Raw genomic sequence first — 15,283 nt, 5'->3', positions numbered from 1 at the left:
CCCCTCAGGAACCCTGGGGTTTGTGGAGCTCCACCTGAGAACCATTGGGCCAGATGACTTCTAAGGCCCTTTTCAACACGTCCATAGAGATGGAATAATCGGGGAGAATCGAGATCAAGGTGATCTTTCATTTAAAGTCATTATATATAACCACTGGTTCCTGGGTGGCACAAGGGGTTCGTGCTTCACTACTAACCTAAAGGTTGGTGCTTTGAACCCACCCAGTAGCACCACGAAAGAAAGGCCTGGTGATCTGCTTCTGTTAAGATTACAGCCAAGAAAACCCTATGGAACAGTTCTACTCTGTAACACATGGGATCGCCATGAGTAGGAACTGACTCAATGACAACAGGTTTGATTTATGATAACCATAAAAAAACTGGACCTGAAAGGCCTTCTTTGTGACTTAACATATTTCATTTACAGGGTTGCCTTTCTTCACCCCAAGATGATGACCTACATTGCCTACTAAAGAACGGCTGAGGTGAAGATTCAGTTTAGTAGCAAGGGGTGAGACGTGAGTTGATTATCACTTCATAGAAATTCTAAAAGGCTGATCAATTTGGAAGTTAAGCACTATGGTGGGGAACCCACTGAATTATCATCCGATCTAAAAGTTTATGTCGTATGGTCTATAAGCTATTGGAATTTAGCTCTTTATAGTCTACCACCACTATTTAATTTTAATGATTTTATTGAGCAGTGAAGGGAGCTCAAAATACAAAGTCTGTAATTCTATACATATACCATGAGGCGTGCCTTTGAATTGTGGTGTTGGCGAAGAATATTGAATATACCATGGACTGCCAGAAGAATGAACAAATCTGTCTTGGGAGAAGTATAACCAGAATGGTCCTTAGAAGCAAGAATGGCGAGACTGCGTCTTACATACTTTGGATGTGTTTTCAGGAGGGATCAGTCTCTGGAGAAGGATATCATGCTTGGCAAAGTACAGGGTCAGTGGAAAAGAGGAAGACCCTCAATGAGGTGGATTGACACAGTGGCTGCAACAATGGGCTCAAGCATAACAACGATTGTAAGGATGGCACAGTGTTTCGTTCTGTTGTGCACAGGGTCACTATGAGTCGGAACCGACTTGACGGCACCTAACAACAACAACAACCATGAGGTGTGCCAGTACTGTAAACACTGGGCCAGGATAAGTCTGATTGTATTTTGATTTTTCTGTCTTGTTGTCACAGAAATAAATCTAGGCAACCAAATTATATCATCAAGACTGCCTCTCATATCCAGAAATGACCCCCAAATCTTTGGTCAGACCATGTGTTGTAATTTTGGGTTACAAAATCTACTCACTGTATCTCACTTTTCTGATATCTCAGGATCAGCTGAACTAACGTCCCTGCACGTAGGCTGGTGGTCTGTGCACATTCTCACACCCATTTGTGTCAAAGCGTGAGAATTTTGACTTGAATTACTTACTCTGTTCCAAGTCCAAACTGGCAATGCCAGTCAAATAAGTCGGGCAAAGTATGATGGATGGTGAGATGCATAAATGAACAGTACGGGCTTCAGAGCAACCACCAAATTCATCTATTTAACATTTAGTGACAAGACAGTTTAAAGAGCAGCATTATGTGGCCTGGTCAGATACTCTCGGTCTTTCCTTTGACACAGTCTGGTAAAATAGTGATGCAAATCATGTGTCTTTAAAATAAATTTTGTATATATTCATGTTACAATGAGCGCAAGCCAAGAACTGCTGGAATGCTTGTTCTTCCCCATGCATGTGAGGGTGTGGGGCAGTGGAGTCAGGCTGCCTGTGCGGGGGTCTTAACTCCATCATCCACCAGTTATGTAAGGGCCTTGGGCAATTTCCTTCATCTCTCTGTACCTACTTCCTTTTCCGTAAGATGGGTATAATAATAGTACCTACCTGTATGGTTTTTGTAAGAATTAAATGAGTTAGTACATATAATGTGCTTGGAACAGTGCCTGGCAGGTAGTAAGCATTTAGAAGATATTAGCTATTATGACTTATTTCCACAAAAGAAACAGCTATAGAGAACTATTTTCACAGAACGTGAAAGTGATGGTTAATTTTATGTGTCAACTTGGCTAGGCTATGGTTCCCAGTTTTTTTTGCCAAATGCTAGTCTAGTTGCTGTTACGGTATAGTTATATATGATTAAATCAATTGGTCTTAAGTAAAGCAGGTTAACGTCCATAATACAGTCCAATGTAATGTAAGTACCTTACATCTAACGTAATGCAATGTAATATAATTATTTTCCATAATGTAATCTAATGCAATGTAATCAATCAATCAATCAACTTGGTTGAAAGCCTAAAGAGCAAAAAAGAATTTCCCTAGGGTGTGTTCTGGCCCCATAATCTAAGTAGATTTTTGGCTGAATTTTCACTTCACTCTCTAGTTGCCTGACCTATGGACCTTGTGATGCAAGCCAGCAGGAGTATCCATCCTGTTGTCTGACCCACAGGCATTGGACTTTCCAGCACCCTACAACCAGTTCCTTGAAGTAAGTCAGTCTCTTTCTCTCTCTGTGTGTTCCCTGGGTGGGGTAAACAGTTAAGCATTTGACTACTAACCAAAAGGTTGGCAGACTGAACACACCCAGAGGCGCCTCAAAAGAAAGGCCTGGCAATCTGCCTCTGAAGGGTCACAGCCATGAAAACCCTATAAAGCACAGTTCTGTTCTGACACACATGGGGTTGCCATGAGTCAAAATACTCTACAGCAACTGCTTTGGTTTCATATATATTTATACATATATATACTTACTGGGGAAACCCTGGTGGTGTAGTGGTTAAGTGCTATAGCTGCTAACCAAGGCGTCGGCAGTTCAAATCCGCCAGGCACTCCTTGGAAGCTCTATGGGGCAGTTCTACTCTGTCCCACAGGGTCGCTATGAGTCGGAATCGACTTGATGGCAGTGGGTTTGATTTTTTTTTTAATATATTTACTTGTTCTGTTTCTCTAGAGAACCCTCAATAAGACAACAGACTAACGTTTTCTTGAGCATATTTGTCTACTCCTCCCTCCATTTCAACATCAGTTACTATAATACTATAGTGCTTGAAGTTGTGTATATGGTTACGTGAGGCTCAAACTCAGTAACATCTATTTCTTACCCTCATTGATCTTAGGCCCTGGTGTAAAGGAATAGTAATAAACTCTCAACCCTGGGAACACTCTGGGAGCCACACAGTCTACTGGGAACCCTCATGACAGAAAACACTTCTGTTTTTCTCAAGGCTGGGCACTTTGGGGTCCTAGTCTAATCTTATATTCCTCAAATTCAGATAAAAACCAATCGGCCTCTAAAAACAACAGGACAAGATGCCACCTGCCTGGAAATTCACAATCCTCACAATCTTAGATACAGAAGATTTCACCAAATCGTAATCTAAGACTAAAAGGGGCTTGAAGGATCACTTAGTCCTCCACCCTGAAATGTGGAGAGCCTGGATGGTACAAACAATTCAGGAGCTCAGTTGCTAACTGAAAGGTTGGTAGTTTGAGTCCATCCAGGGGTGCCTCAGAAGAAGGGCCTGGTGATCTACTTCCAAAAAATCAGTCACTGAAAGCCCTACGGATGACAGCTCTGCTCTGACACACACGGGGCTGCTATGAGTCAGAGCGGACTGGACAGCAACTGATAGTGTGGTTACACACTCTAGTGCATCTGTTTTCTGGAATATTCAAAAGCAGTTAAGAAGGATGAGGCGAATCTATACATGCTGAGGCAGAAAAATCACCAAGACATGTTATTAACAAAAGTGACGTATAGAACATTGAATACCACATGGTACCATTTATGTAAAAAAAAAATAATAAAATTACATATTTCTGTAAGTAAAAATGCAATACATAAATATATAGAAAAGGTCTGGAAGAATACACCTACTAAAACGGACGAGAATCAGAGAGGGTTGTCAAGGAGGACTTTAGTCATATTATTATTCACATCCACCCTTAGCCATTACTGATAATATCTGAAAGTTTACAATTTGAATTAATTTATATATTGCTTGGATAACTATATGTAGGTAATTTGAAAGTGATTGAGAATGTGTAATTAGTCACGAATAAAATGCTACCATAATTGTTAAAGAGAAGAGAATTTTAGGCTGGAAGGGAGGAAACTGGTCTAGGCTTTATGGATAATGTAGCAGGGTTTCAGTGGAGAAGGGGAAAGACAAACTAGGGACAAGGAAGCTTGATGCAGACACTGAGCTCTTGCTGATACCAAGGGCTGATTTTTCAGAAGTAGATTGCCAGGCCTTTTTTCCAAGGTTCCTCTGGGTGGAATCAAACTACCAACCTTTCAGTTAGCAGCTGAGTGCATTAACCATTCGCATCATCCGGGGACTCCAGCGTTTATGTAGCCATCTCCTATTGATGGCTGTTAGGTTGGCTTCAATTTTTCAGAACTACCAACACCCTGCCATGAATAGCGTTACACATACCGGGCACATGTCTGTTTCTCTAGGATACACACTAAGAAATGGAACGGCTGCTCCCAGAATGGGCACGTTATTAATTTTAATAAGGCCAACCTGCTCTCCAAATTGGTTGCATCAATTTATACAACTTATCAGCAGTATATGAAAACACCTGTTTTCCTACTTGCTTGCCGATATTAATCACTTTTACTTGGCTTCAGCTGCATGTACACTTTATCTCCTCAGCTTGGCGTTGTAAGTTCCGGGAAGCAGGGCCCATGTTTTCCTCATGTTTGTGTTACGCCCCTGCCCCCCATCCAGAGGGGTTTAGTAATTGGTGCTCAATATATGTTTGTGGGACGATCTTTCAACCATATATTTCTTTGCCCATCTCTGCGCAATATACAACTTTCAAAAGTATTTGCCATGATTGCATCTGCCTCCGAGGTGATGTCTTAAGAATGAAATCAGTTTTCAAGAGTGTTGGTTGAATTCTTGCATATCCCTCCCCTTGTACAAGTTACAGATAGCTTTCATTTCAAGTTGCCTAAGACGGTATTTGCCTCCTGCTTTGCTGGCAGGAGGCAGGAAAAGCAGACAGAGTTGTCTCAGACAATAGCTAGCAGGGTGTCCCACCCGCTGGGAAACAGGAGACCAAAGGCGCCTCAAAAACCCTGGGAACTAGACAGAAGATGGAATGGTGTGGGAGTAGGGTCAGAACCTTTGGAACATTCTGGATCCAGGGAGGTAAATTCTTTTTATAGAGTTTTGAAACAGAGGAAAGCATTAATAATGCCTAATGGAAGTAAATGGATCCAGGTGAAGAGTAACAATAACAGGGTAGGAAAAACAGAAGGAGAGGAGAACTGATTATGTTTTTAAAGAAAATTTGAATACAGGAAGGAGGGGTTTTAAAGGTGTGAATTATGTAATTCGAGATAAACTTTTTGTCCCCACAGGGCCTGTATTTATTTATCTGATAATCTGGGCCTAAAAATCAGGGCACCTGGCTCCCAATCTTGGCGCCCTGAACATTTAGTTTGCAAATAAGAGAGTTTTCTAAACAAAGGAGTAAAAATAACTTTCAGTTACATATAAAATATCTGAGAATTATATGTAGTTTAGTTTGCGTTTCACACAGGAACTCTTTCTAAATAAGAAACAACACAGCCGAACACTCATTTTCCCTCTGAATGTTTCTTTTCGCTCTCACCTGCTGAACCGTTTCAATAGCAACTGCGCAGCGCGTTCAGGGTACGACTTACTTCAACACAAACACAAATGAGGAAAGACGAAACCCTTTGCCACCGGGGGGCTGATTACCCCTAGGGGAATGGGCTCCTGAGGTCCTAGAAGGGGGCCCTTGTTTTGAAATTCCTTTGGGCTGGACCCCAACCTAGGTTCACCAGCACAGTGTCTAAGAAAGGAACTGCCTTCACAGTCAGGGCTGTGGCGCCGCTTTTCCCACCTCAACCCCTCAAACACACGGGACCTGAGCTTTGGTTTCTCAGTCCGTTTCTTCTTGCCTCTTTCATCCCTTCATCCACTCTGGGGCCTCTTCAGGGGGGCCTCTGGGAAGTCATTGCCAACAAATCCCAGCAGTGACAGGGCCTAGATCAAGCCCACGGCGACCCAGTTCATGCCAGAAGCAATCAGCAACTGGAAATTCCTGGAGAAGGAGGCTCAGTTGACCGTTCGGGCTCAGCGGTCTTCTGGCCATTGTTTTGAGAACAAAGAGGGGCAGGAACTGAGGGCGCCCCCACGAGGAATGGCGGGGAAAGACACCCGCAGGCGTGATTTTGGAGTCTGAGGAGGCTGGAAGCAGGGTGCGCGCCAGAAGAGTGGGCTGGGTGCCGGGAGGCAGGGCCGGTACTCCTCCCGCCGCACCCGGCACGCTTTCGCACCGCGCCCGGCGACGGCACAGCCCTTTCCTGCGCCGCAGCCTCTTTACTTGAATTCCCTTTATCCTTTTTTTTTTTTTCTTCTCTTTTTCCCGCGCAAAGCGGGAACCCGAGACCGGCCGGGTGAGCCGAGGAGGGGCCGCCATTTCCCGGGGATAGTACAGCGCGCGTCGGCGCCGGGCGCCCCGGAAAGGGAACCGGAGGGGAGTGCCTGGCCCCGAGCCCTCCTTTGCGCGGGCTCCAGGGGCACACGCCCGCCTGAGGCGCCTGGGCGCCGGGCAGCAGCCCGCGGTCCTCGCCCCCGCCGCCCGGCGTCCCCGGCCTGACCCTCCTCGTCCGGCCTGCCCCCAGACCCCGGTCCCTTTCCTCAGCTCGGCGCCCCCTCCATTGTCATCCCGGAGAGGCCGGCACCCAGCCCGGACACCCTCAGAAGTCCCGAAACGGCCCTGCCGGAGCGCCCTCGGCTCCTCCGCAGCCCCCCGCCTGCGGCCAGCCCCCCTCGGCGCCGTGCGCCTCCCACCTTCCTCTTCTGCGCCCCAAACTCCGTATCCCTGGGCACCCTCCGCTCGCTCACCGCCCCAGCCTCGCCCGGGGCCCGCTGCTCGGACCCCGCATCCCCGCTCCCTCCCTTCTTGCTCAAGAAGCCCCCGACCACTCTCCGGCCGCACGGATTTTACTGATTGTTTAACAACCCCTCTTTATTTCCTGAGGAAGCAAGTTGGGCAGCTTTATTTGTTAATTTTTTTTTTTTGCAGGAGGAATTGGTTTTTGGGGGTGCGACCGCAGGGGCTGCGGGGAGAGGCAGGGGTGGTTCTCTCTGGTCCCTGCACTGCCCCAGCGGCGCGTTTTGTTTGTAGATCCCGGAACCCCCGAAACAATAATGCCATCGCCATGGCGGGCTCACCTGGTGCTGCGCCGCCTGCTCCGGGCGCCCAGTGCCCTCTGCGCGCCCCTCCCCGGGCGCAGGTTCGGCCCGCGCGGCGCCGGTGCCGGGCAGGACTCTTTGCCTTTCTTTGGGCTCTATCTGTGCGTGTCAATGGCGGCAAGCGGCAGTTCTCCGGGCCGCGGATAGTAGCGGGGGGAGGAGGAGGAGGGAGAAGGGATTGCTCCTTCTCCACATAACCACCTCTAGGAGGAGTCGCTCAGCCTCATCCCCCGCCAGCCCAGGCTCGGCGACGGGTCTGGGGCTTTCGGTGGGGCTTGATGAGCTATTGTCCTTCAGGAGCATTGATGATGAAACCGCGCGGTCTCCGCGTTGCTGTTGGAGCTGCTGGATGAGCCGAGGGCCCCTCTAAGATGAGGCTTTCCCCAGAGCTGGGGACAGAGACGCTGTGGCTACTATCGTGTCTCCTGTTGGCAGAACCCACCTTTGGTGGGAGAAGGCAGAGTGGGCGCTCATCAGGCCGATCTGGGGAGAGCCTTAGAAGGTGAAAGCTGAAAATGCCACCTTCGATCTTGTGTCCTTAAATAATTACAAATACATTAACACGTGTCCACCATTGGGATGGTAGTGTAGGGCAGCCACAGCCACGAGAACCGAGAGTGTATCATGTCTGTTGGCTTTTTATAAATTAAGACACATTTAGAATCCAGCGTTGCATAATATCTGGAGTAGCAGATCTGTGTTTTAGGTGGCCGAGACCGTGTGCATGGACGTGATTTTCAGATGGTTTGCTTTACGGTGTGTTAATTTGCAGTATCCCCAATGGATATTAAGATTAGTAGGAGACTATTGTCTCAAGGACCAATTTTTTAGTTTCTAGAAAACATATTTATATGGAGGAGGGTAGACAGTATCAGGTGAGATAACGGGAAGGGGATTAATGGTTGATCTAGCCGGTGAGGTGGTCTCCTTTGTAAGTTGAAGATGTTGGCAAGGGCTCCATGGCTGGCGACTGAGTCAAAGGGATTGTATATTTCCGTGGGAAATGCTAACTTGCTATGAATCATCCATGCTTTCTCTGATTTCTCCTTTATGAGTCAAAGGATTGTGAGAGACAAATTTTTTATCTCTTCAAAAGAGGAAACCCACGTGAAAACAGAATCCTAAGCATTGGCCAAATGGATGCTTTTCAAAGCCCTTCTCTTTTGGTAACATATGTGTGTTTGCTCCTATAAACTTGTAAATGTTTAGGCAATGCGGGACCTTGGGGTGACTGAAAGCCTCCAATTGCCTGAGTAGGAGGGACACAGTGGCCCAGTGCTGTCTGGATTTATGCTGTTAATCAGGGCTGTTGATGGCTTACTGGATAGCGCTTTACAACGTGTGCATTTTAAACAAGTGTTTTGCTGAGAAATCAGCCATCTTCCTCTCCGGCTTCCCAAACAGTCATGCATGTAACATCAAGGCATAGATAAGCCTCACTCTGTTTAAGCCTGTTATCTTACGTGGCTTCTCACCCTCTCCTGGACCTGGGGGTCTCAGTTTATTGGGACTTCCTTCACTTTTTTCCTAAGCCTTTTACCAACCCCTACCCCCCATGACAGCACTATGCTTTTGAAGGTACTTTCTAGGCCAGGAGTCCAGTCAGGATCAAGTTCTCTTTCCCTAAGACATATATTTAAAAGGCTTCCAGGAATCCTCTGGGAAACCCCGGTGGCGTAGTGGTTAAGTGGTACGGCTGTTAACCAAAGGGTGGGCAGTTCAAATCCCCCAGGCGCTCCTTGGAAACTCTGCGGACTCAACGGCCCTGGGTTTGGTTTTGATTTAGTTTACGGATTCTCTGGGACAACTTCTAGTGGTTTCCTTTCCCCCTCCCTAGAGGAAGCTTCTACCTCTCTTCTTATATAGACTTTTGATGCCCATTCTTGGTCTGGCGGGCAGTGGTGGTACAGGGGTAGAATTCTCACCGTCCGTGCTGGAGACCTGGGATTGAGTCCTGGCCAGTGCGCCTCATGTGCAGCCACCACCTGTCTGTCCGTGGGGGCTTGTGTGCTGCTATGATGCTGAACTGGTTTCATCAGTGTTTCCAGACTAAGACGGACTAGAAAAAAAGGCCTGCCTGTCTACTTCCAAAAACTCAGCCAGTGGAAACCTTATGGATCTGTGATCAGTTTTGTTCCACTGTGCCTGAGATCGCCATGAGTTGGGCGTGGACTTCACAGCAGCTAACAATACTCTTGACCAGAAATAACCCCCAGGCCAACATTCCGGAGGATAGGAGCCTTCTAGCGGTGCTTGAAAATACTCCTACCCTGTGACCCAGTGAGTCAGACTGATTGAAATAGTAGTGAATAATTATCAATATATGTTAGAATCACATTCTCACTGTACTTTCCCAACAAAAATGGTGTACACGGTCATTTTTATGTGGATGTTATGTAACTTGTCTCACCTGCCTGTTGGTATCCTGCTATCCTGGGAAAGGCTGGGTCTGGGAAACGTACTAGGCAGAATTCTCCTTTTCATACTGGTTGGTCTTTTCAAATAGATGGTGTAGTTGCAACTCAGAGAATCAAATAGGATGTCATCTCTTTGGTTTCATAATACCCATTGGCTCTGAGAATAGAAGGGATTGTGGAGCTCCTCTGGGCTGACCATTTATGCTATAGGAAGAAATCTGGTACTCAGGTGGGTGAAGTGGCTCAGCCAAGGCCGTGCAGGTCATTGGTGGCAGAGCCTCTAGTGCTCTCCCTGATACCAAACCTAGTGTCATTTCTACCACTTGCAAACTCTTCCGGGTGTATAGGGGACAAATACAAAATTCAATATGCACATCACAGGTAAATTACACGTTTCCAGCCATGAACAAAAATTTAATACTGATTATATAAATATTTATTTATAAAAATATATTGTACAACTGTACAATTAATATGTATTTTAATTATACAATTAACATACAAAATACATATTAATTGTACAGTTGTACATGTGATATAAGTTGTACAATTGATATCCATTTTGTATAATTGTATAATTATATGGCTTGCATTTTAATTGTACAATTAAAAGACATTGAAAATAATCAACATGACTATAAGTTCATCACTAATCTTGAGTTCTTCAGTGGCCTCCAGCTCAGGGGGTCTCTAACATGTTGCATAACAAACAATAATAATAAGACTTTACAAGTATTGAAAAGGAACCCCGGTGGCATAATGCTTAAGTGCTTGACTGCTAACCAAAAGGTTGACAGTTTGAACCCACGCAGCAGCTCCATGGGAGAAAGACCTAGGGATCTGCTCCCATAAAGATTACAACCTAGAAAACCCATGGGGCACTGTGAGCTGAAGGTGGGCTCGATGGCACCTAACAACAACAGTAACCGAATGCTTACTCTGTGCCAGGCACTGTGCTAAGCACTTTAACTGTTTTAATCTTCACAACTCTATGGGGTGGGCAGTATTAACTTCTTTTTACAGATGGAGAAACTGAGGCAGAGATCGGGTGAGGAACTTGCCCACAGTTATAGAGCTAGCAAATGTCAGGTCACTGCCTTAATCTGGTGATAGGGAAATGCAGGACACTCCCAGGAGCTAAATTACCAGACCCACTGGTTTCTGGCAAAGGAATTTTGCCCTTGGTCACCTGGTTGGAAGCCACATACCCTCAAGGAACCAGCAAAAGCCTAATTGCAGAAGGTTTCGGCGATTGCAATTGCACTGAAAATGTTTTCTTAACCCTGGACCTGTATGTGTGCATAAGATTATGATTGTGAATAATATTATTGATTGTGAATTGACTGTATTAAGAACTAGTGTGTCTAGTAGAAATCTCAGTGAGATGCAGGACGAGCTGCCCTTTCATTAGAAACGGGCATGTAGCATGATTTAGAGATGAAAAAGAAATGCATCAAATGACTCAGCCATGCAGTCTGGTTCAAATCCTTTTGGGTGTACTAGTAATTCAATGACAAAATCATTTATTTTAAAAAGAATTTCATCATTGGTAAATGTTGTGTTATATATATATTTTTACAATAAAAAATAGCTTCTTCAGTTTTGTGCCCCCCCAAACCTTTTTTCTTTCTCATGACCCAAATTTATGATGTGTGAATTAGATGGGTTTTTATTATCCATGATTAGTTCTAATCTAACCTATTATAATTTGACATCATTTTATACTTCTGGGGTCTTGGTATGCAATGACTTTATTAATTTTCTGATCCTCATCTCTTCCAGAAGGACTATGGGTATCTATGTGCATGTAGATGTATATTTATATCTAAACCTATTGCTGTAGAGTCCATCAGCACTGCCCCCATAGAGTTCCCCAAGCTGTAATCTTTATGGGAATAGGTCGCGAGGTCTTTTCTCCTACAGAGCCGCTGGTAGGTTCGAGCCACTGACCTTTTGGTTAGCAGCTGAGCACTTAACCACTGTGCCATTAGGGCTTCTTGATATTTATATCTGGCATGCCTAGATGTACGTGTATAAGATTTGTATATTCAGGGTAATTTTATTTGAGAATTTCTGATCCTGTTTGAAGTAACTTTAGATTTCCTGGGAGTATCACAAACACATGGAAATGATTGGTTTAAGCTCTTCTTTGGATGTAAGTCAAGGAACTCGGGATGCTGTATTAATTTCATCAAGACACCAACCGGCCTGGCTCTAAATAGCAAGTTGGGAGCCTGAGGTTATGCATGAACACAAAGCCCCGAGTTAAACAGTACCCCACTATTCTAAAGAATAAATACAGGTTCCAAAAAGTACATTATAGCCAGGAAAATACTAGATAATCTGATTTTAATTTTTTTTTAGCTAGAAATATGCAAAGTCTTTTCTGTTTTTTTTTTTTTTTTTTTAAACAGCGAATGTGATTGATGTCGAACTTTTATTTTCTTAATCAGAACTGATGGCTTTGGGGTCTTAATAATTTAAAGAAGGCAATGATAAAGGACACATAGGCAATCATTATGTCAACAAAGCTCATTCATAGTATTTCTGGCCGAGATAAACATCTTGATTGCTAACAAAAGAAATGCTTTACTAGTCCCAGTTCCTAAAAACAACAACAACAAAATATGTCATTTTTGACACTAAGTCCTGACAGTTGAGTGCTGGGAAAGAAGGCTTACATGAGTGGATACGCATGTGTATAAATGTATACCCATGTATATGCATCTATACACAAGTAAGTAAATAATCTGATATGTATGTTACACGTGTATATGTTATAAGATGGGTTGCAGCTGAGATTGCGGTACGTTCACAGTTAAGGGCTGGTTTAGATTTTAAAGGAACCCACCATGTTTCTACATTTAACCTATGAGCTATATTGTAAAGGAAAAGGAAAGACTCCAGGTTTTTAAGATAAATACATTGCCAGTCCCAATTATGCAAAGTTGTGGTTAGGAAAATAAGACATGTGGTGCCATTAGATTTAAAGGAAACAAAACCTGGGGCAAAGGGAGTGTGCCAGTTGGTATCTTGCTCTGCTTGGTGACCGTGCTCTCTGGGAGATCGTCCCATTACCTCCAGGCAGAGAGCTCTTTGTGACGATTGTGATGGGAGGTGGCAGCAGGCATCTAGAGAATTTGGGTCTTGGCATCCATGTTTGGAGATCTGTGCAATTTGGCCTTACACCGAAACATAATTGCTCTTTGCAGTTTAGACCCATTCATAGAGAATAGGGGCACTGATTTCCCGAATCCACAAAAGCAGAATACCCTAGTAAAAAAATATAATTTATTTATACAAATGGTTTGTTTTCACAAAGGCCATCTGTCAGTTGACTCTCTGATCTAAAACAAATCTGTTTGTTCCCCAGGAGAAATAACATGTCTGTTGAAAAGGGATTTATGGACGACAGGCTGCCCAATCCACCAGCCCTTGGTATAATAGTAACTATTTATGATATATTTACTTCTAAGGGAGTGCTGTGAGTGGAAACTATTACTTGTAAAGTATGGTGATTAATTTTTCATTACCTCAAAGCCAAGAAATGGAGCCCAGTTGCATTTATTAAGATTGCTGCATAAGATTCATGTTCCTTCTGGAAAAACATATCCAAAGTAAAGTATTGACAGAGCTATGGCCATGTGACGGCTCTCTACACTGGGGGGTGGGGATAAAGCCTTGGAGTTGAACTTGAGTCCTTGAATTTTTTTTTTTTTTTTGAGAATAAGAGGACAAGTCACTCTTGAATGACCCTGGCCACTTGACCTGCAGGCACCACTGATGGCCCTTACTGAAAATTAGATTTTAGTATAAACACCAAAAGAAAAGAGAACTCTAGACTCGGAGAAACAGAAATGAAAAGAAGGATGACCCTCTCCTTCTACCTCCTACTCTTCCCCCACACAAGAAGGAGACAATTGAGTGTAGTAGAATATTTATTTTTGAATGAAATCTAATATTTCTTAAGTGCTCCAATATTCCTCTTCAAGAAACTGGGCTAGAGGTAGGGCCAAGATGGCAGAGTAGTCAAACACTTCCTGTGGTCTCTCTTACAACAAAGACCTGAAAAAACAAGAAAATTGATTATATATGACAACCTAAGTGCCCTGAACATCAAAGGCAAAGTTGAGGAATTGGACTGAGCAGCGGAGGAGGGAGAGACAGTTCAGGTTCGAAAGCAGTGAGCAGTTGCCAAGCCTGACCTGGTGGGAACTGGACCCCGCAGGCTGGATGCTGAAAGCATGGTGAGGCAAGCAGTGGTGTTTGGGATGCGTTTTCCACATCGGGAGACACCTAGTGGTGGACAGTCTACTCACTCCTTCAGAATCAGCGAAAATCGGCTCTCAATTGGCAAAAGATAAGTACGTGCGTCTGACCTACTGTGCAGATCAAAAAACACCCCTTTGGGAAAAACCTCTCTCCAGCTTATCTGCTCCCTTCCTGCTCTGCGCTGGGTCCCAGCAGGCTTTGTTCCCTGAGCTGAAAGTAGGACTGGTCACTGGTCCTGAGCCATTCTCCCAACCTTGGAAAGGAAACAAATTAAAAAACAGGGAAAAAATAATCTGCCAGCTCCCCTAAGCTGGGAACTCAGGGCAGAAACGGCCCCTGGCAGAAACGGCATAAGGGGTCCATGGACTTTGAATGCCTTTCACCCCTGCATAGACCTGTGTGGGCCCACTTCAACAGCATAGGCCCTCATTAGCACAGTATAACAGGGTATATACTTGATGTCTAACTTCACCTGTTTCAGCTATATGGTGGACAGGCAGGTTCATAACATTTGACACCACTTTGCCTGTTAAGCAGAGTCCTCACCCACCCACTTCAGGGGCCTGAGGACTCGTGGCTCCATGTACACCACCTAGTGACCTGTGACAGGGATACAAGATATGTGGTGCTTCCCAGTCCTTACAGCCAACAGCACTGGGTAAACATAGAACAGCTGCAAAACCCACCCATCTATGCGCTGTAGGGAACAGAGACACGTGCTTTCCTCACAGACACTCAGGGGTGATTGTCACCCCCTTGCCTTGCTCAGTGTGTGACCCCCTACCGTAGCCAGATACCTGTGCCTACACCAATCACCCTTGCTTGACTAGGATTTTGGTGAGAACCTGCACTACACACTTGGTAACCAACTACCTGGACACCTGAGCTGAATCCATACAAGAAAGGTGAATGAACTCGTGGGCTCACATACTTAGTAACAGCTCTAACCACCTGGTGACAGGACGTTAGAGCTTCATACATGCCAATAGTCAAACTAGATCGCTCGAGCAGCCTATATGAGCATGTCAAAACAAAACAAAACAAGGAACTAGGACACAGTAAACAAACATAAAATAAATACAATAATTTACTGGTAGCTTGGAGACAACAGTCAATATCAAATCACATAAAGGGGCAGACCATGATGGCTTCAGCAATTTCCCGAAACAAAGAATCAAGAAATCTTCTGGCTGAAGAGAACTTCCTGTAATTACTGGATGTAGAATACAAAAGATTAACATACAGAACTCTTCAAGAGATCAGGAAGGAGATTAGGCAAAACAGAACAAGCCAAGCAGCACAAAGACAAAGCAATAGAGGAACTTAAGAACATTAGAGAA

At 44.7% G+C, this 15,283-nt stretch overlaps 1 protein-coding gene across 1 annotated transcript in view; it reads right to left on the bottom strand.

Annotated features, from left to right (window-relative positions):
* LOC100669940 (core histone macro-H2A.2) overlaps positions 1 to 7,346 on the bottom strand; it is a 71,949-nt gene extending 64,603 nt beyond the window's left edge. The window contains exon 1 of the mRNA XM_003409042.4: positions 7,234 to 7,346. The gene's annotated coding sequence lies outside the window, so the exon portion shown is untranslated. The remainder of the gene's footprint in view (positions 1 to 7,233) is intronic.
* Between the last annotated feature and the right edge of the window lie 7,937 nt (positions 7,347 to 15,283).

This window comes from Loxodonta africana, chromosome 16, assembly GCF_030014295.1.
Source record: "Loxodonta africana isolate mLoxAfr1 chromosome 16, mLoxAfr1.hap2, whole genome shotgun sequence".
NCBI classification, from domain to species: Eukaryota; Metazoa; Chordata; class Mammalia; order Proboscidea; family Elephantidae; genus Loxodonta; species Loxodonta africana.
The sequence above is the reverse complement of the archived record's forward strand: the minus strand, read 5'-3'. Positions and strand labels throughout refer to the sequence as shown.